Source organism: Schistocerca gregaria, chromosome 7 (genome assembly GCF_023897955.1).
Source record: "Schistocerca gregaria isolate iqSchGreg1 chromosome 7, iqSchGreg1.2, whole genome shotgun sequence".
NCBI lineage: Eukaryota > Metazoa > Arthropoda > Insecta > Orthoptera > Acrididae > Schistocerca > Schistocerca gregaria.
The window spans coordinates 572,911,972-572,933,713 of record NC_064926.1 but is presented as its reverse complement, the minus strand read 5'-3'; positions in this window follow the sequence as shown (position 1 = coordinate 572,933,713).

Sequence of the window (21,742 nt, the reverse complement as noted above, 5' to 3'; positions counted from 1 at the left end):
TGTTAAGATTGAGTATTGATGTACGTGTCAGGATGTCTTTTCTAAAATTATTTGTAAGGAGTGTAACCACATGTGGAATTGAAACATGGACGATGAACAGTTTGGACAAGAAGAGAATAAAGGCTTTTGAAATGTGGTGCTAAAGAATATGCTGAAGATGAGATGGGTAGATCACGTAACTAATGAGGAGGTACTTAACAGAATTGGGGAGAAAAGAAATTTGTGGTCAACCTGACTAAAAGAAAGGATCGGTTGGTAGGACACATTCCGAGGCATCAAGGGATCACTAATTCAGTGTTGGGGGGAAGCTGAGGTGTAAAAATCGTAGACCAAGGGATGAATGCAGCAGGCAGAATCAGAGGGATGAAGGTTGCAGTAGTTACTTGTAGATGAAGAGGCTTGCACAGAATAGTGTAGCATGGACATCTGCATAAAACCATTCTTTGGACTGAAGAACACACAACATATAGTGTGGGGAATGCTAGGTCTTTGATTCTTTCAACTTCCTTGTAAAATGTGGGGATCAATATCTATTTCTCACTCAGTGATCCTGTAGCCTCCCCACGATATGTTTCTGTACGAAACTTAGCCCAAATTTAACTCCTATTCTATAAAAAAAAATCTACGTGCTACCAAAACGATGCACGCACTTAAACTCATATGCTAACCTTTGACTGAACAGAACCTAATTTGAATTGAACAGTATCTGGTCTGAATAAACTAATATTTATACTAAATTTGCGGCTGAAGTGAAACAGTTATCTAGCATTAATGAAAATTTTCACTTACTTCGCGTATTTCTCGAAGTAACAACAGCAGGCAGCAAGAAGGCAGCAGCTAAACCACGTTTGTACTTTGAAATAAAATTTCCAAACAATATTCAAACTGTTGCATACCATATGATGCAATGTAGTAATGCTTAATGATAAACCTTGCTTAGACAGTGGAGTGGTGAAGTGTAACTATTCCCATGAAATAACATTCCAAGACAACGATTTTAGAATGACGTTTTTAAAAAAATATTGAGTTAAACATCGCGTAATCTTCACACAGAGCATTGGCCTGAAGAATAGTATGCTTAAGAAAGTGAACAATAATTTGGGAAGGGTACAACGTAAACAGATAGTTTCTATAACAACGAAACAGCTTAACCTGTTGATATCTTAATGGATGACTCAGGGAAGGGGGAGGGGTCTTTCTCTCAGCTCTAAGGAAGTTAACTTATGGACAAAAACTATTCTAACAAATTATCTGCGCAGCGCTGCGGTTTAATCTCAAACTTCTTCTCTGCAAAAACAATAACATTATTCAAAATTTGCGTTGTTGGTGTCATTTGCAATAAATCTTTCTTCATCTAACAGATGGCATCACAAGTCAGCAGAGCACTACTGAATACGTCCATCATCTGCCACACTTCAACTAAGAATTTATCAGACTGTGCAGAGGAAAACACTGTGCCGCAATAAGACCAAATATCGTTTAACAGTAACATAACTTCCTGTCCATCTCTTTGACGTGCACACCTATAACTTTCAAAAATCAAAATGACATGCCCACCTTCCGATAGTAGCATTTTGTACGAGAGTCATTCCAAATAGTAATGGGACGAGGACAAAATTCTAAACATTATAGACAGGAACATATAAAACATGTTATAAATTCAAAGAGAAAAATATGAGTTGAAGAACTATAAGTATAAAAAATTACTAAATTCAAGAACATGTGAACAAAGTAATCAATAGAATTCGTTGCAGGTAGGTTATCATGTTTCATGCTCTCTATTTTGAAAGTTTATCTGTCACATTTGATATTATAGTAAGTACTACTGGTGACGTACAGTGTTTCCCAAGCACACGGGAAATAGGTTAGAGTGTCTATATCACACGGGACCTACGTTTCTGAAGTAAAGTCTCATATGGCAGTAGTAGTTTGCACAACGAAAGCAGGTAGAAGAGTGACTTTGTCATCGACAACCAAACTTACTTTACCTTGTTGCAATTATGCCACTATCGTGGGAAGTTAAACGGAAGCTGACTCAGTGAGACTAAGCACAGCTCTCAGCTCACAATCCCACACATGCACATTACATTAATACTTGTTCCATAAATCATGAATACGACATTTCGTAATGATGTGGAAGTGTCAGTTTACAATAAGTTTTTTACACGTTGTAATTAATTTTTTACAGTTACTTCTTCATATCTAAAAATTTATCTATTGAGTAGAAGGAATTGACATTCAGAAATTCTTTTAATTTCTTATTAAATGTTGGTTGGCTGTCTGTCAGACTTTTAATGCTATTTGGCAAATGACCAAAGATTTTTGTGGCAGCATAACTCACCCCTTTCTGTGCCAAAGTTTGATTTAACCCAGAATAGTGAAGATTATCCTTTCTTCTAGTGTTGTTGCTATTCACTTCGCTATTATGTTTGAATAGAGTTAGGTTATTAATAGCAAATTTCATAACTGAATATATGTTTTGTAAAGGTACTGTGAATATCCCGAGTTCCTTAAATAAACGTCTGTCAGGTGATCTTGGGTGGTCTCCAGCTATTATTCTGATTACACGCTTTTGTGCAATGAATGCTTTTTATCTTAGTGATGACTTACCCTAAAATATGATGCCATATGAAACCAGTGAATGATATTAGGCATAGTAGGCTAATTTGGAATAACCCTAATAGCATAATTAGCTGAACCTAACCGTTTCAGTATATCATCTATTTGTTTTTCCAATTCCATTTCTGATCAGTGTGCATTTCCAGAAATTTGGAATCTACTGCCTTATCAACACACTTCTGTCCAAAGTATATATTTATCAATGGTGTTATGCCATTTAGTGTACAAAATTGTGTATACTGTGGTTTCTCAAAGTTTAGTGAGAGTCCATTTGCAAAGAACCACTTAATAATTTTCTGAAAGACATTACGTACAACTTCCTCAGCTGACCCTTGTCTGTTGGGTCTGATTACTATACTTGTATCACCAGAGAAAAGAATTAGTGTTGCATCTTCATGAATATAGAGTGACAAGTCATTAATATATATTAAGAACAATAAGGGTCCAAGAACTGAAGCCTGAGGGACACTATTCTTGAGTCCTTCCCAGTTAGAAGCCAGTGCTGATTTTTTTCAGACTATCTGTAATGTTTATTGCAACCTTCTACATGCTTCCAGTTAAATAGGAATTAAACCATTTAAGCACTGTCGCACTCGTACCACCATACTTTAGTTGAGTACATATTAGTATCTGCTTGAAGCAGACTGTAGATTCATTGATAAATCCAAAGCTGTCTTGTAGTGTCGAAGAGTCCCTTATAAAAGTCAGCTGCAACTTGTAGGAACTGAAGTATGATAACATTTGGCAGAGAATATTTCATTATATAATCAGTAGATATATTTCTTCTGCCCTGGCAAGTAGCAGCCATTTGTGGTGTACAGTCAGTCAGTTACAATTTGTTACATGTACAGTGTAAAGTTACTTATATTAAGACAGGAATAATGAGATATTACACAGTTGTAGATGTGGACTGCCCAGATTTCTACATCTATAAAAGAAAAGTAAGGAAACATGGAATCATGGTTTTACAATAACGAATTACAGAAACATCATATAAGTCACTATTTCCTACAACTAAATGTTAAATAGCATCGGGGAGAGACAGAAGCACTTTCTGACTCCCTAGCTTGCTGTCTTCCGATTTCTTATTTCCTGTTCGTACCCTTTCCTTCTGTTTCAAGTATAAATTGTCTCCTTCCGGAGTCTTGTCTCCTTCCACTTTACTCCCGTCATCCTCACGGTATCTAATAATTAATATTTAATTATTTTTCTAGCCGTCCTGGTGCTGAAATTTTATTGGGCAGCTCTTTATACAATCTCTTTCAGTGCGACGTGGGCATGAGGACAAGTAATTCTAGGTTCAGGATGGTGTCAGTTCGACTACGTTGGATGACACGTTAAACTGAGTAAGGGGTTAAAGACGAAACTGCGAAACCTTTTTATCGTAATACTTCCTTTTTTATACAAATTTCATTTATCAGGTTAAAATGTGTCTCCCTTCGCCGCACCACAGCCGTTCACCAATGAAAAGGCTTACGGCGCGGTCTACAAATGAAATTAGCACTCGGCGAGGCCGCTTTGAACGCGCTAATCTGGCGCTCTGCGGAATGACTGATAAAGCGCTTAGGGCAGGTGTGATGCGGCAAAAAAAAAAAAAAAAAAAAAAAAAAACGGCTCCCCCAGCCCGGGCTGGGGTTCGTCCCTCTGACAGACAACGAGCCACAAGGCGGGCGGACGCATCAATCACGCGCGCGCCGTGTCTTCGTGCAGGCCACGGCGGCTATACGCAGCCGAGATTTACCGCCCACGGCCGCGGCCGGCGTAAATCTCAGAGAGCGCTGCCGCCTTCCGTTTCCGGCTGCGAGGTCGTAAAGAGAGACCCGTTCGCTGATTTGAGTTTCACGAGCGGCTGTTTCGCGTCGGCTTCGCGACTCGCGAGTATCGACCGGTGGCAGGACGACACGAGGCCGACAGCAGAGCTCCGTGCCAACTGTCTGGGCTGTTCGTCTAGAGCTGGATGGCCGAGGTACAGGTCCAGGGTGAATGAGCAGGAACGCCCCAGCAGATTGCTATGCTGCAGATGCCGCATCACTTACAATTTCGGGGCAGATCTACGATGAGTAGTCACAAAGTTTTAATGTTATTTTATCCGTGTTGGACCTTGTGAACCCCGCAACAGTTAATAATACGAGGATCATTCAGTAATTAGAGACAAATTGGTCTGCTGAAAAAACTGTTAGTAGGGCAAGTTTGGTACTTTTATGGCTTTAAGTTGGCATCACTGGGATGAGCCCTGATCAACTGATGCATTGTTTTGCTTATAAAAACCTCAAAAACACGTTTCAAGATGGGAGTCCGCTTGAAACGTCCACATTAGTTGAACAACTTTCTGTTGTTCGTTTTTTACTTGCTGAAAGCGAGAAACCACTGAATATATACTGTAGAATGTCTAAAGTTAATGGTGAAGGATGTACGAAAAGTGCAAATTTTTTCAAGTGGGTAGAGCAGTTCACAAGCGGTCGCGACTCAGTGACTGACGAACACCGTTTCAGTTGACGAGTTGCAGTTTCAACTCCCTCACTTGAAAGTCGATTTGATGACATTATTCGTGCCGACCGCCATGTCACTGTGGAAATGATAGTTAATGAGGTTCAACTTACTACTGGTACGATTCATAACATTATCTGTAACAAGCTGAAGTACTGCAAAACATGTGCAAGGTGGGCCCCAAAGGAGTTGACTCGGCTATACGAGGAAACAAGGTTGACAGTGTGCACAGAGATAAAGGAACGTTATGAATGAGAAGTTGAGCACTTCCTCAACAGAATGTTAATTTGTGATGAAACTTGGATTCACTCTTATGAGCCAGAATCAAAAACACAAAACATGTAGTGGAAGAACACCAACTCACCTGCTAAGAAGATATTCAAAACCCAAGCATCAGCAGGAAAAGTCATGTTGAGTGCGTTTTGGGATGCTGAGCGTCCAGTTTTTTGTTATTACCTCGAAGAGCAGCGTACAATGAACAGCCAGTACTATTCGGATTCGCTTTTAAACAAGGTGAAGCCAGCCATGATAGAAAGACGTCGTGGGTCTCAGAGGAGAGGTGTGAGCAACACAACGCACGTCCTCATATTGCTCAGCTAACCTGTGAAACCTTCGACAAAATGGACTAGGAAGTACTTCCTCATCCCCCTGACAGTCCTGATTTAGCACCTAGTTATTTCCGTTTGTTTGATGCACTTAAGGAGGCATTACGTGGGTGAGGTTCCAGGTTAACGTAGACCTGAAAAAGTTTGTTGTAAATTAGTTCAAAAATCAAGATAAATAGTTCTTTGCAGCCGGGATAAAAATGCGTGTAGCCCGTTGGAACAGGTGCATAAATGTTCAAGGGGATTATGCTAAAAAGCAGAAAAAAGTATTGTTTTTTTTTTCTCCAGACCCAATTTCTTTTTTTAATTATTGAATGACCCTCGTAGTTGGTGAATGACGCAGCCAGCTACAAACACTTTTTAAATGCTTTTTTTTAGGGCCGTAACCGGTTTAGGGCTACCGTGCCCATCTTCCGGTGGCTAATATTTGCAGTTACATAGATGTTTTTGCTGTGTCATCCAAACAAGGCACAGCCAGCGCAAAAGCAGTACAGGCGCGAAAATGCGAGCTGGTGCCGGCGCCATAGAGACTCGACACTTGCGCGAGTTCCACCAGCGAAATGGGCGGCGCTGAGAATGAAGACGTCGAAGATGGAAGAGCAGCTCTCGCCCACTTGGTTATAGATCACCGTCCAGCGCTGACTTAGACAGGCAACGTCATTTAGTGAACTCTTGGAAGTGATCAGACAGTTGTTGTAAATTGAATTTGCTCTGCACTCTGAAGTTTACCTACGATTATTTGCACTTAACCATTGAGGGCCTTTTTTTAGTTACATTACATGCAGTATTGCAGACTTCATTATTCAACAAGGCAGAAAGGTAAGTAAACCCCTTTCAACTCACTTGTGTGACTTTGTTACTAATTTGTTGGAGTGTTGTAGAACCTTCGTGCTCCTGTCCTGCTACCTGACCGTAGGGCACATCTGTGTAATTCGGGCAAGGAGAAATTGCTGAGTACTGCACCAGAAGCCATTTCACAACGCCAAACTCGGCCTACCTTAATAGCAGTGGCAACTTGGTCTCCACAGCAGAGAGCGACGTGGCCTTTACAAAACTGGCGACAAGGGATTACGGAAGTTTTGATCTACAGCATGTCTGATCCACACTGCACAAATACTCGAATGTTTTTGGCCGGTCGCAGGTTCGAATCCTGCCTCGGGCATGGATATGTGTGTTGTCCTTAGGTTAGTTAGATTTAATTAGTTCTAAGTTCTAGGGGACTGATGACCTCAGAAGTTAAGTCGCATAGTGCTCAGAGCCATTTGAACCAACCATTGAAAAAGTGTTTGAAGGTGGTTGCGTCATTCATCAACCAAGTCTCAACTATCAGGTAGAAAAAAATATTTCCGTGTAATTAATTTTTGTATTTGCGAAAAGGTACATGTCTGCAGTCATGGCACGTTTCAAAACCCCGTTACACAGTACAATAGTATGACAGTAAAGAGGGAAAACAGAATGACGCAGCGCTTTGGTACAGTGGAATTTGAGGCGGTAATTAGTTCTCCTTATTTGAAGGGCAGTAGTACAGCAGCAACATCTCGTCCTGAGTTGGAGGAAATGTATGTCAACAACGCAACAGCACACGACACAGTGCACCAGGTGGCGTAGATGAAGTGTGGTCATAAAATGGCTGAATTATCAAGAACGAAGAGGCGGGCCATGTTTTAGTCTACACCCACATCTACGTCGTTACTCTGGAAAGCTCTGTGAAGTGCATGGTAGAGGATACTTTCCACTGTACCAGTTATTAAGGCTTCTTTCCATTCTTTTCACGTATGGGTGAGTGTGCTATAATTAATCAATCCTGGCTTCGCGATTGCTACGGGAGAGCTATGAAGAGCATTTTAGTATATTCCTAGATTCATCACCAAAAACAAGTTCTTGAAACGTTTTATGTAGACGTTCTTGGATGGTTCCCGTCTATTTTTCAGGTGCCTCCCAATTCAATATCTTCGACGTCTCTGCGACACTCTCTTGCGTGTCAAGCAAACCTATGACCATTCGTACTGCCCTTGTTCACGTGCATTTCATACGTACTCTTAGTCACATTTGGTATCGGACCCACATTCTTCAGCAATATCCTAGGATAGGTCACACGACTATTTTGTAAGTAGTCTCATTTATAGTCTTACTAGTAATCTAAGAATGAACCGAAGTTTGCTACTTCACGTTTGCCATTGCTACACCCAGCTGATGTATCCGTAGTAGACATAGCAAATAAAGTCAGACAACTACAAAAATATTAGACATTAATAAGTTTATTTACAGCAGGTGCACTTAATAACTTCCAGGAGAAATGTGGGAACTCATGAGGCAATTCTGACCCTATGACTTATCTTATAAGATAGTTTAAAGAAAGGTAAATCCACATGTTTAGAGCTATATTTCACTGTACAGTCACATTAATGTGACCACCTATCAAAAGCCTGGACAACCACCTTTTGTAGAGCGGTCCGCTGCGAAACGTGAAGGAAGAGTGTTAGTGCGTTTCTGGGATGTGGAGCCATGCCGATTCTAGTGCGCTAGGTTTCTTGGCTGAAGAAACCGAGCACGATAGACGGGCAGGGGAGTTCGGTAAACTGAAACTGGTACACTTCGAACCAAGCACGTACGATGCAAGCTGTGTGAGACGTTGCATTGTCCTGCAGGTAGATCCCATTGTGCCGAGCAGTACGTTGGCGGGTACGTGGTCGGCAAGCATAGATGCATACTTGTGTTGTTGATCCGTGGTGCCTTCCAGAATGACGAGACCATCCAGGGGAAAGCAGAAAGCATCCGCAGCCACAGCGCTGCCCCTCACCACGTGGAGCCTTTGCTTCAGACGTTCCTCACCCCTCCTCGCGCGTCCTAGCGACCACTGCTCGCACAGGCGAGCAGGTTTGGGTGCTGTGGATCCGGAGCTCACTCGCCAGAGGGGTCACCCACGCCGGACAGGCCACAGTGAGTGACCCCACAGCGGCCTGTTGTTCCCTTCCTCCTGTCTGCAGCCTTATCCTGTTAACTGCACTGACAGGTAAGGGGTAGGGAGGAAGCCAGCCACCCTTGGCGTTGCCAGATATTTTAAAATATGGCCCAGGTTGACATCCGTTATTGAAACAAATAAGAACCTACAGGGTTAAAAGTATGTAGCAGAATATTTGGTGTGATATAGCGGAACACGAAAACAGGAGAAAGCAAATAAATGGGTTGCCATTTACATAAGAGATCGGAAATGAGAATTATAGGGTACAGTTAGAATAATAGTTGTAACAGTCAAAGAAGAAAGACAAAGCTTCACTACCATTGCACATTTCGCTCGTGATGAATGGAAAAAAGAGGAGTCTACAGATTTCCATGACAAACTGCAGTTGGTTTAGGACAAGTACAACAAAAATAATGATGACAGGAGATTTAAACGCAAGGGCAGGGAATAAACCTATCCCAAAGATTGTGGGAACCATGAGAGAAAACATTGTAAATAACAATGGAAGATTTGCTTAGAGATTTGTTTGTTTTAACGAACTGAAGATGAAAGACACATTCTTTTGCAGAAAAGATATCCATTAATATACTTGGTAAGCTTGAGGACTGAAGTCTCTTATTGACTACATTATCATTAATGAAAACGAAGAGACACTGGAGTGTACAGTGGATATGACACAGATCCTGATCATTTCTGGGTGATATCTGAATCCGATATGTACATGAAATGGGGAAAGAATTAAATTGCGACACGAAATGGCTTTGAGCACTATGGGATTTAACATCTGAGTTCATCAGTCCCCTAGAACTTAACGCTACTTAAACCTAACTAACCTAAGGACATTACACACATCCATGCCCGAGGCAGGATTCGAACCTGCGACCGTACCAGTCGCGCGGTTCCGGACTGAAGCGCCTAGAACCGCTCGGCCACCGCGGCCGGCTGACACAAAAAAGATGAGTGAAGAAATCTACAAAGTATATCCACTAAATGAGACAAAGCAGTCGAGAGGGGTACCAGAAAGACATAGTCAAACACTAGAGAAGAAAGAAGAAAAGGAAGAAATGAAGAAGGAATGGAAAAATAGATACTGTAGTTAAGAAATCTGCTGAAGAAGCCTTAGGTAAAAAGAATAAGATAAGAAGGAAGAAGCGGTTAAAAATTTAGACACCAGAATTACACAAAACTATAAGGAAAAAACAATAGCCAGTTCGGAAATGGAAGCAGATTTTTAACGGGGAAATTAAGATTAATAGTAATTCTCGCCTGAATTGTCCTTTATATACAGACAACGCCACAATGCTGGCGGATAATGGAGACGGCCTATGAAGAGGAATACATCTATAGACGAGGTTTGCGAAGAGTACCATTTGACCGTTTCAGAAGACAAAATCAGTGGCTTTGAAAGCCTGTACGGACAAAAACTGTGATCAGCAATAGAACAGGTCAAACAACTTAATTATTTGGATTGTGACGTTGCACATGAGTATGACAAAGACATAGAGAAAGAAACAGCAAAGTTTAGGAATATGTGTGGAACAATAAACAAATGTCTGAAAAATAAAACGAGGAAAGAAATAAGATAAATTTATGACAAAGTCAGTTCCAGTACTTGATTACGGAAGTGAATGTTGGTTGCAAGTAAACGTCACGAAAGTCGCATACAAGCAACAGAGACGAGGTTTCTACGAGCAATAAAGGATTGCTCAAGAGGCGACAGGGAAGTCAGGGAAGAACTCAATAAAACACAAGAAAATAGGAGAAACTGGAATGAATATCTCTAAAAAATAAGTGGAGAAAGATTACCTCGCCGAACAAGAAGATTTCAGCCAGTTGAGAGAAGAAGTCAAGGAAGACGGAGGAAGCCACGGGTACCGTAACAGACAAAACAAAAACGAGGCCTAACGCATGATGATAATGACATTTCACGCCTTACACGCCATGCTGCGGTGGCCCGTATGCAGCAACGTTCCCTGAACTGTCATTGAGGAGGCAGTCTGGGTAGCCCCTTGGTCCCTCTGGGCGGTTAGTTGCTCAGCAGCACACGTCTGTCGTCCCGTTCAGGCGCCCGCAGCCGCCGTCCGCCCCTGTCTCCCATGTACGGTTCGTGGTGCCCCACTATTGCCTCGACGCCAGTTTTTAACGGCGCCATTCTGCCATGCACGGTGATCTTTCACCATGGCGGCACTCGAACAGTTTAAAAGCTTAGCCGTTTCGGAAATGTTTGCACCCTTGGCCCGAGGGTCAATTATCGTGCCCATTTGGACGTTAGATTAATAGCTCCTATTCCGCATTACGATAACGACTGCACTGTTTCTCGCGCCTCCCCGACGCGCTTTATATACCCTCCACTGCTACTGCTGCCAGCTATGAGTGGTCAACACGTTGATGTTAGGCGGTGACCACATTACTGTGACTGGACCGTGCAGATTTGGAGAAAGGTTGTTGACAGTGACTACTGAAATGCACTCCTTGAAATTCTGAAGGCAGCACGGATACAATACAGCGTGATTCAAAAACAAGGAAAATATTCTGTTTTTTTATTACAGACAAACTATGAAAGATAGAAACACATCGTGCTTGTCAAAGTTGCATGTTCGCACAGATGCTGTACCGTACACTCGACGTGAGCAGCATGCGTTACTCGAGAAACATCGAAAGGACGGTCCATTTCAATTCACACGCGAACCAGCAGGTCCTTGTTTATTGGCTCGACAGCTCCAACAGCTCGATTTCTCAGCTCTCGAAGATAGCTGCTATAGCTAGCACAAAGACTTTGTCTTTTATGTGCCCCCACAGAAAAAAATAATCTCAAAGTGTGAGGTGTGGTGGCTTGGGAGACCAAAAGCGACGAAAAAGATCTTGTTGTCCGTCTCTGAAAGTCCATCGTTGTGGGATGGTGCTGTTATGGCAACACCGCATCTCCAGGTGGGACTGAGGCGGTGTACCGACGGGAATAAAAATGAAATCAGTGGAATCTTCGTGAAGTTGAGGAGAGAACCAATTTTGCAACATGTTCAGGTATGACATTCCTGTCAGAGTTTCCTTCACAAAAAAGCAAGGTACATACCAGGTGTAGAATTATGAAACCGGAATTCGGTTGCAATAATTACACATCTGTTGTTTGAAACTGATAAACAACGTTTTATTCAGGCTGTGAATGCCAAGGCAAAAAACAATTTCTCTTTTGAAGCGAACCAGTCAGCAAGCCATTTTAGTACATTCTCATATGACTTGAAGCGCTGTTCAACGAGAGCGCGTCTCAGTGATGCAAACAGATGATAACCGGACGAAGCCGAGTCTGTAGAAGAGGCCGTGCATGCCCTGGTATTTCCCAACTGAACGCCTCGACCGTTTCCCTGACCCGTGTTGCTGTGTGTGACGTGGCGTTATGATGAAAACATGACTTTTGTAAGGTGGCGTGGTCTCCCGACCTTCATTTCTTACATATTCCTTCCTCACAGCCGTATTCTGCACATCAAGACGCTTCATTCGAACCCAAACTCGATAAGGTAGAGTCAATTTTGTATGAATTAATGTAAGCGATATGCAAATCGAATAAGTAAATCGCAAGTGCACACCGAGGTTGAAAAAAGTCGAGGCTGGCGAACACAATATGACGGCCACAGAAATTTTCGTTCTAAAGAGGGAACCAGCCCACTGGGAAGACCGTCCCTTTAGTGGGATGGATCAACAACATACGTACTTCGGCCGAAGCGATCGCCCAGAGAGAAGACAGCTTTTACTGGAGCGAAGGGATAACGACCCCCGTTTTCGACTTAAAAGCAAATTCCGCTACATTGTGTGGGAGCGCCCAGAAGACGCATTTTTTCGTGGACCGACTGCGTAGTTACAGAGTTCTCACCAGAGAACAGTAAACGCCTAATGGAGATGCTACAGATTTCCGAATTGGTCGACTGAAACGAAACGTCAATCTCCCGCTTAGAAGAGCAACGCTGATTGGTGGAATATTTCTGACAAAGAGTCAGAGGAGCGAGGGAACACAGCGAGTGATATACCCTTGCAACTGTTCCAGGAAAAGGGGCTGTTCCGTTGTCACTCTTGGAGTGGGAACGCGTAAAGAGAGCGAGTGCGCTCGTACGTGTAGGCAAAGAGCGAGGAACAAAGTCTCTCCTCAGTACTTCACTGGGAGAACACCTCTGTTTAGCGAATCGGAGTGACACTCTATATTGAGTCTCTCGCGATTAAGCGTTGTTCACTGTGTTGGTCGCCACACTTATTGTACGGTGTGAACACGGACAGAGTACTAGTTAAAGGCCTGTGAGCGAGCATTGAGTAGCATTGCAGTGGACTGGTTATCTGACCGGTGTAGCACGCCAATAGCTACAATAAGGGCGGATAGCAGACCTTGACTTCATCAAGGCGTAGGGAGAGTTTGATTGCCGAAGGTCAGTCCAGATAGAAAGAGATAGCTGTGCTATTTGTCAGCAGCGAGCGACGCAGGCAGCAGTCGTCGCAGCTCGCGGTATTGTGCGCTACAGCGTATGCGAGCCCCATCTGTCCTCCATAACAGTACACTCCACTACATTTCTCATGCGACAGCCTTGACCGTACCTAGAACAGTTATTGAAGTTGTGTAGGTGCGGCTCTCAACCATTCTGCCGAGTAAATAACATTCTTAAAGAAAAGGGAAAAAAGAACCTCTCCATACTTTGTAAAATAATAACATTCCTATCCATAAGAGGCAATATACTGCTCCGAAAAGAACCTGGAAATTTATTATTCTTTTTATATAAAAAAGTTTCACTTGATTTTTCAGAATTTTTTTGCAATAAATAATATTTTTCGTTCGTTTAATGTTTTTTCTTACAGTAACTATCAATACTCCTGTAACTAAGTATTCCACTAGTTATGTAAGGATATAGAATATTTTTGTGCCTTTTCCTTACAGCGGACGACTCCCGAAGATATTTGTTGCTGAATATTTTTCAGGCAGTTCTTGTTGGTACATTAGGAGCGTCTTTCTGACTTCTGTAGTAGTGACTCAGTGCCGGTGAGTCTCTTTCATGTTCGATGGCGACGCCAGGTTCTCCTGACTCCCAAATTCTGATATCATGGTGGTCTACCTTATCTGTTAGATGCCACATCGACTCTTCCTGAAATATGGGTCATTCGGAAGAAGTATCCTTTGCCATATCCTGCGAAACTGAAATGCAAAATTCATATCTTGTGTTATGGTCGCAATTACTGCAGTAAATACAACTTGTATGGCGTCATATGGAGGCGTCGTTTCGGAACACGTCACACCTTTGTTTGAGGAAGTTGAAGTTCCCTGGCCTGCCCAACTTTAGAATTTGCGAGGGCTTTGTGTGATCGCATCTCAAATACGCGGGACATTTTATTAGACATGCGTGGAGCACTAGAAGAGCTCTTTCCTTTGCATATTCTGCCAGCTTTCTAGAATTTTTTATGCCAGCCATAAATCTGCTTGTGCAGGGGCGGCTTCCTGGTGAACCGACGGCGGAATGCACGCTTAACTTAAACAATGGACAGACTTCGCTCAAATTTCGACACACAAAATAATTTCTCTTGTGGTGTAGTCGAAATGTTGCCACAAACAAGCAACAGCGCAGCTGTGTCAAAACTCAGAACCTTCCTCTATGCAGTGACATGTACAATGTGCTTCTATCTTTCCTAGTTTGTCCGTGGTAAAGAACTGAAATCCGTTCTTTCTATTTGAATCACCTGGTACATGGAGCGAAAGATTAAATACAACTTGTACAGAAACCGGATGGCAGTTAGCAGAGCCGATGAGCATGAAAGGGCAGCATTGGTTGAGAAGGTTGTCAGACAGGGTTGTAGCCTATCCCAGAAAGTTATTCAATACACTGGGCATGTAGTAAAGGAACCCAAAGAAAAATTAGCAGAAAGAATTAAAGTTCAGGGAGAAGGAATAAAAACTTTGAGGTTTGTCTGTGACACTGTAATAGTGTCAGAGACAGCAAAGGGTTTGGAAGAACAAATGAATGGAATGGACAGCGTTATGAAAGAAGGATGTAGGTTGAATAATAATAATGACAAAACAATACTAATCGAATGTAGTGCAACTAAAACAGGTGGCGCTTTGGGAATTAGATTCGATCTGAGAATTAGTGTTATCTACATCTACATCTACGTGATTGATCTGCTATTCAGAATAAAGTGCCTGGCAGAGGGTTCAATGAACCTCCTTCAAGCTGCCTCACTACCGTTCCACTCTCGAATGGCGGGCGGGAAAACTAAGACACAAATTTTTCTGTCCACCCCTGATTTCTCTTATTTTATCGTGATGATCATTTATCCCTATATAGGTGCGAGCCAACAGAATGTTTTCACCATCGAAGGAAAAAATTGGTGATTGAAATTTCATGAGAAGATCCCGTCGCAACGTAAAACACCTTTGTTTTAATGATTGGCACTCCAGTGTATCATGTCTGTGGCACTGTCTCCCCTATTTCGCGATAATACAAAACGAGCTGCCCTTCTTTGATCTTTTTTCGATGTCATCCGTCAGTCCCCCCGATGCGGATCCCACACCGCACAGCAGTACTCGAGAATAGGGCGGACAAGCGTGGTGTAAGCAGTCTCTTTGGTAGACCTGCTCCACCTTCTAAGTGTTCTGCCAATGAATCACAGTCTTTTGTTTGCTACAACCTGAACTTGTATCTCGTTGGATTTGGGTTTCGTGTCTACTGCGACAAAGCACAAACTCCATTTGCCGTTTACCTAACCTTTCACTTCTAACTGCAATGGTACACCTCAACCAACCTGTGCACTGCATCCTATACATACAGAGAAGCATATTGGGCTGGGATGAATACACACAGGCCGGCCGCGGTGGTCTCGCGGTTCTAGGTGCGCAGTCCGGAACCGTGAGACTGCTGCGGTCGCTGGTTCGAATCCTGCCTCGGGCATGGATGTGTGTGATGTCCTTAGGTTAGTTAGGTTTAAGTAGTTCTAAGTTCTAGGGGACTGATAACCACAGCAGTTGAGTCCCATAGTGCTCAGAGCCATTTTTTTGAATACACACAAAGATCAAGTCTATGGGCCCAGACCAGCTTGTCTCAGTTCAACATCACGCATCCTGCTTATTTCCCTTCGTTTAGTTTCCATTAAGAATATTTGACTTGTTCACTAGGGGGTATAGAAATGACGACGTAAAACAGATGTATCTTGTCAAGAGCTACGTTGTAAGAGGCAGTCTGATTAGTGAGTGGAAGCTGATGATGAACTTCTGGGTAGCAGTGCAGTTGCTGACAGCAGCTGCTCGATGCGCAGACGGCTTCGCACAACCGTTAAGCTCGGCCAGTCTCCCCTCGACGCACCGCCTACTGCGAGAGCCGCGGAGACGCCTTGCCGGCGCCCGCTCCACGGCCAGCCTCTCCAACTTAGGTCGGCGGCTTCCCGCCGGTCCAACACCTCACGAGGGAAACTCCCGATCGCACCGCCCTCAGATTTAGTGGTGAAATGGGCCAGCGGGCATCCCGTCAAAACCTGAACACTGATCAAGCACGAGAACAGGAAGAAGGTGTTCTGAACTGTGAAAGAACAAGCAAAATCGAAACAGTGAACAGTCCAAGCTGCAGATGTGCCACATCGAGTGAATCTGTATACCACTGGTGTCGTGACTATATGGCTACCGTGTTGGACTGATCCGTGTTCAAATTTCCCGCATGCCCCCTTTATTTCACAAAGTTAACAACTCACCGTCCGGGCGCTGACACGTCTGTTTGCTGTATTCAAATTTGTGCCCGTGTCGTGGTGTGGCGTTCTTTCGCAACAGCGAGGTGTAAGGAATGGCTTCCAGACGTACATACCACCTATTTGTCCTACACAAGTACCACATGTTATGAATCTTGCGCTCAGTTTTGGAATTTTTGTCACCTGAATTCCTTTGTTGTAAGATAGTTCACACCCGTTCATTTGCTGTTTTCATTTATGTGAGATGTCTCTTAAGTATCTCAACTGCTTTCACTGTTCATCACGTTTACTTGCGACGGTAATACTGGAAAGAACCAAAGAAACTGGTATACCTGCTTAATATTGTCTAGGGCCTCCGCGAGCACGCAGAAGTGCCTCAACACGCCGTGGCTTGGACTATATTAATGTTTGAAGTAGTCTGTTCCAGACGCCATGAATCCTGCAGAGCTGTTCATAAATCTGTAAGAGTACGAGGCGGTGGAGATCTCTTCTGAATAACAGGACGCAATGCATCCCCGACGTGCTCAATAATGTTCATGTCTGGGGAGTTTCGTGGCCAGCCGAAGTGTTTAAATTCAGAAGAGTGTTTCTGGAGCTGCTCTGTAGCAATTCTGGACGTCTGGGGTGTCACATTCCTGCCGGAATTGCCCAAGTACGTAAAAATGCACAGTGGACATGAATGGATGCACGCGATCAGGCTGTATGCGCACGTACGTGTCATCTGTCAGTGTCGTATCTAGACGTATCAGGGATCCCATATCACTCCAACTTCACACGCCCCACACCATTATAGAATCTCCACCAGCTTGAACAGTCCCCTGCTGACATGCAGGATCCAGGGATTCATGACGTTATCTCCATACCAGTACACATCCATCCGCTCGATACAATTTGAAATGAGATTCCTCCGACAGCAAACATGTTTACAGTCATCAACAGTTCAGACAGGGTGTGAAGGGCCGTAGCGAGGCGTAAAGCTTTGTGTCTTGCAGTCACCATGGTACGCGAGTGGTCCTTCGGTTCTGAAAGCCCGTATCAATGATGTTTCGTTGAATGGTTTGCACGACGACACTTGTTGATGGCCGAGCACTGAAATCTGCAACAATTTGCGGAAGGGTTGCACTTCTGACACGTCGAACGATTGTGTTCAGTCGTCGCTGGTTCTGTTCTTGCAGGATCGTTTTCGGGCCGCAGCGATGTCGGAGAATTCCCGGATTCCTGATTATCACGGTACACTAGTGAAACGGACGTACGGGAAAAACCCCACTCCATCGCTACCTCGCAGGTGCAGGGTCCCGTCGCTCATGCCGCAATTACAACACCACGCTCAAACTCACGTAAATCTTGATAACCTGCCATTGTAGCGGCAGCATCCGATCTAACAAGTGCGCCAGACACTTGTTGTCTTATATAGGCATTGCCGACCACAGTGCTGTATTCTGCCTGTTTACATATCTCTGTATGTGAATACGCATGCCTGTTCCATTATCCTTGGCGCTTCAGTGTGTAACCAGTGTTCAGTATGAAGTGCCAGGACTACAGATGGAGAACAGAAACGCAATGATCCGGCGGAAAGTGCATAGTTCTGAGAAAAAAAGAAAGAAGGTGAACGGAGATTCGAACACGGATCTCCTGCCTCGCACTCCAACTGCGTGACCACTTAAGCACTACGACGAGACTCCTACAATTTGCACGATGCTGCACATCTGGAGCTTGGACCGTTCATTCCTTTTGTTTTGCTTCTTTCTTCACAGTTGATACACCTTCTTCCTGTTTCCGTGCTCAGTATTTGAAGAGCTATCTATTGGGCCATTATACCGCAAAATCTGAGGGGGGTGCGATGGAGAGTTTCCTTGTCAGGCGCCGTCTCCCTTCAGCCTGCTGTCACGCGGCGAGCGCATTTTGTTCGCACACGAGTTTAGACAGCCGTTTAGAGTTTTCACCTGCTGTTTCCGCTCCAGAAGTGGCAACAGCTTGTAGGTGTTCCTTTTTGGTGGACGCTATAGTTTGACTTGACGGCATTAGCCCACTGACCACGCTAACAAGGAGATGGCTCCCAGGTTTTCTGTGTGAACTGTGGGTGGTCAGCAGAGTTGACGTCCCCATGTGTTCCTTGAAAAACTGGGGCATTCTGACATGTTGGTTTTGTTATAAATTCGAGGTGATTCGTGATCTATTCATGATATAGCCGCGTTCCCTCACTGCTTCTATACATGTAGCCATTTTCATTTATTTCTCTTTGGAACAGTTTGATATGTGACTGAGTTCACCATGTCGTCAGTTTGGTTCTGTGTATGTCGTGTGCGCGAATTCTCATGTCATCTATTTATGCTTACAAAATGTTTCAGTCGGTATAAATCTCTTTCCTGTTGGTGCATGCACGTCATGGTGATGTTTTCTTCCTATGAACTTCGTCTTTTTCGTTTGGGTGTAGACTGGATCAATGAAGTAATGTGTTTCGTGTTCCTTTTCCAGTGTTTTACCTCACGTATCCAAAGTTAAATTGTACAACGTAATTTCACTGTATCAAAAGCACATAAACTTATTTCGTGTTCAGTTACCATTTAAGAATAGTGAAAGGATGTCCATCCATAATTCTTTGAGGCTATTTTTGAAAAAATGTGTTTAGTGAAACAGCATAATAACGTGTGTCCTGTTACCTCTAGCGGAGGTCACCACACAGTGACCCGATTTGCAAATTAATGCTTTAATGATTTTGTTCTTTTACTTGTTAGCATGGTTTTACACGGCGCATAAAAGGGCAGTGATATAAAAGAAATATTCCCAGAGAGAGAGAGGAAGTGCATAGAACTAGTGTGTTACGTTCATTACTAATTACTTATTAATTACTAGAGTTTATTCAGCAACATTAAATATTACGTACTCTGGTTTGCATCCTAGTTTTTCTCTCTCTCTCTCTCTTGCTTTTTTTTTTTTTTTTTTTTTTTTTTTTTGAACACGTTGTCTGACAATTTCAAATCCACTTCATTAGGAACGGCTTCGGGTGGTGGTGGCGCCGTAATTTAATAATTTAATTGAACAGTTATCCCTTGCAGAGGACTTAACCACTGATCGCGCACAAATGCTAAGTGTGGATGTAAGCTAACACTTAATATACGCCGATTCAGCCAGTTACCAACAGTAAGTTACAGACGTATGGCTTATAACGCGTACTCTGTGCTGGACTTCCACCACATTACGAAACACTGTTGGCTTCGCGCCGCTTTTTATAGCTAAGTTCGTTTTCCCGCGTTCACTGTGCTCTTTGACACTCCTTTGTTTTTCCAACCCCGTACATTCTCTCGGCGTTTTCTGGCTCTGGCGGATGTGATGGCTGGCGAGGGGGAACGACAGGGTAATGATTGAAAAAACTCGAAATTTTTTTTCTTACGGAATTCGAATTTATGTGCATTGAAGAATTATTCCACAAAATATTATGCGCGAACTCCAAAAAGTGACGGTTCTGTGAGCGTTTGAAGCCAAGCGGACTCGCCGCACTCCGCCGTCAGAGAACCGGTTCCGCGCTCACGCTACCTGTTTACACCGATCTGAATAAGCCTAATTTTCTGGAGAGTTGTTTGGGTGGTTTTACTCAAAATGTGAACGAAAGTTTCAATAGTCCCATTTGGAGATAAGCTCCAAAAACAACACCTAGCTGAAGCGAAACTGTCAACATTGCTTCAAATTTGTCCGCATGTCTGTTCAATGTAAGCCACATCGCATTAACGCACGTGGCAAATGCCCTTCAAATCAGAATCGGCTGTGAAGTAGAGATGCCAGCGGCGATGCGCTGAGCGACGGAAAGGGCTTTGAGGGCGAAACAGAGAGCTTACTAGGTCAAAGTAGCAGTAAGCGGCTATCCACTAGCTGCGGCGGTAGTTATCATCGACCAGGCATAGATGATATCCCGTTAAGTTTCAAGCTTTCTCCCTTTTTATATGGTAAATACTTGTTAAACTCTAAACGTGTTTTCTCAAAACCATGTTTTTTGTCATGGTTGTCGCCGCCAACGCTGTAATTTTCATCCGGTTTCAATGATTTTTGGTCTCCCTTGATGCAATTTTTTTTTTTCAAATCTCTACAAGGAACTAAACCACAGCGACAACTGACGATCTACGCTCTTTCACAGCTGCCTCGGAAAAATCATAATTACACAGTGAACTGCATGTTTTAGTCATTGCAGCGTTAAACCATTTGTCTACTACATTCCAGTCCGGAGAAAGAAAAACCTGAGTTTGAGAAACATTTTCGTCCGTCTACATCACTATCTACATCTACGTCATTACTCTACTACTCACAATAAACTGCCTGCCAGAGGGTTCAATGAACCACCTGCAAGCTGTCTATCTACCGTTCCACTCTGGAATGGCACGAGGGGAAAAACGAGCACTTAAATTTTTCTGTGCGAGCCCAGATTTTTCTCTTTTTTTTCATGATGATCATTTCTCCCTATGTAGGTGGGTGCCAACAGAATGTTTTCGCAATCGGAGGAGAAAACTGGCGATTAAAATTTCATGGGAAGATTCCGACGCAACGAAAAACGCCTTTGTTTTAGTGATTGCCACTCCTATTCACGGATCATGTCTGTGACACTATCTCCCCTATTTCGCAATAATACAAAACGAGCTGCCCTTCTTTGTACTTTTTTTCGATGTCATCCGTCAGTCCCACCTAATGCGGATCCCACACCTCACAGCAATGCTCCAGAATAGGGCGGACAAGCGTGGTATAAGCAGTCTCTTTGGTAGACCTCTTGCACCTTCTAAGTGTTCTGCCAATGAATCGCAGTTTTTGGTTTGCTCACCCTGCCGTTCCCTCTTAATAAATTGATTGACGGACCCCAAGACGTTTCTGAACCGCAATATACGTCTCTGTTCAGTAGGTTTCTCGACACCCTTGCTTCGTTGGACTCCTTAATTAAGCTGACCCAAAAACTCTACGTTTGCACCACGATACTGGTCTCATCGTATTTCAATTCCTGATTATAACCAAGATCACAGCCTCAGCGAGTCGTTAGATTTTCATATTGGTTGACGAAATGTGCTACCTGTCGGGTACGATGATTTGCTGCAATGGTACGAAATTCGTATCGCAGGAACACACCACTGAATGGTTCGGCAGGTAAACTGTAACCAGTTTCCGGGTCGATCGGCGAGGGCTTGTTGTTGTCGATAGCTTTTGAAATAATTATGGTTACAAAATTGCCTTAATCACGGCCTTGTTGGTATAGTAACCCACAGATAATCACTCAATGTGAAAAATACGCCGTAAATTATCTCTGATGTATCAGTACTTATTTGTGGGAAAGTCCGAAATTAATCCACTAATCCTGATTTCAGTTCGTCTGCGTTATATGTCTTAATAAATG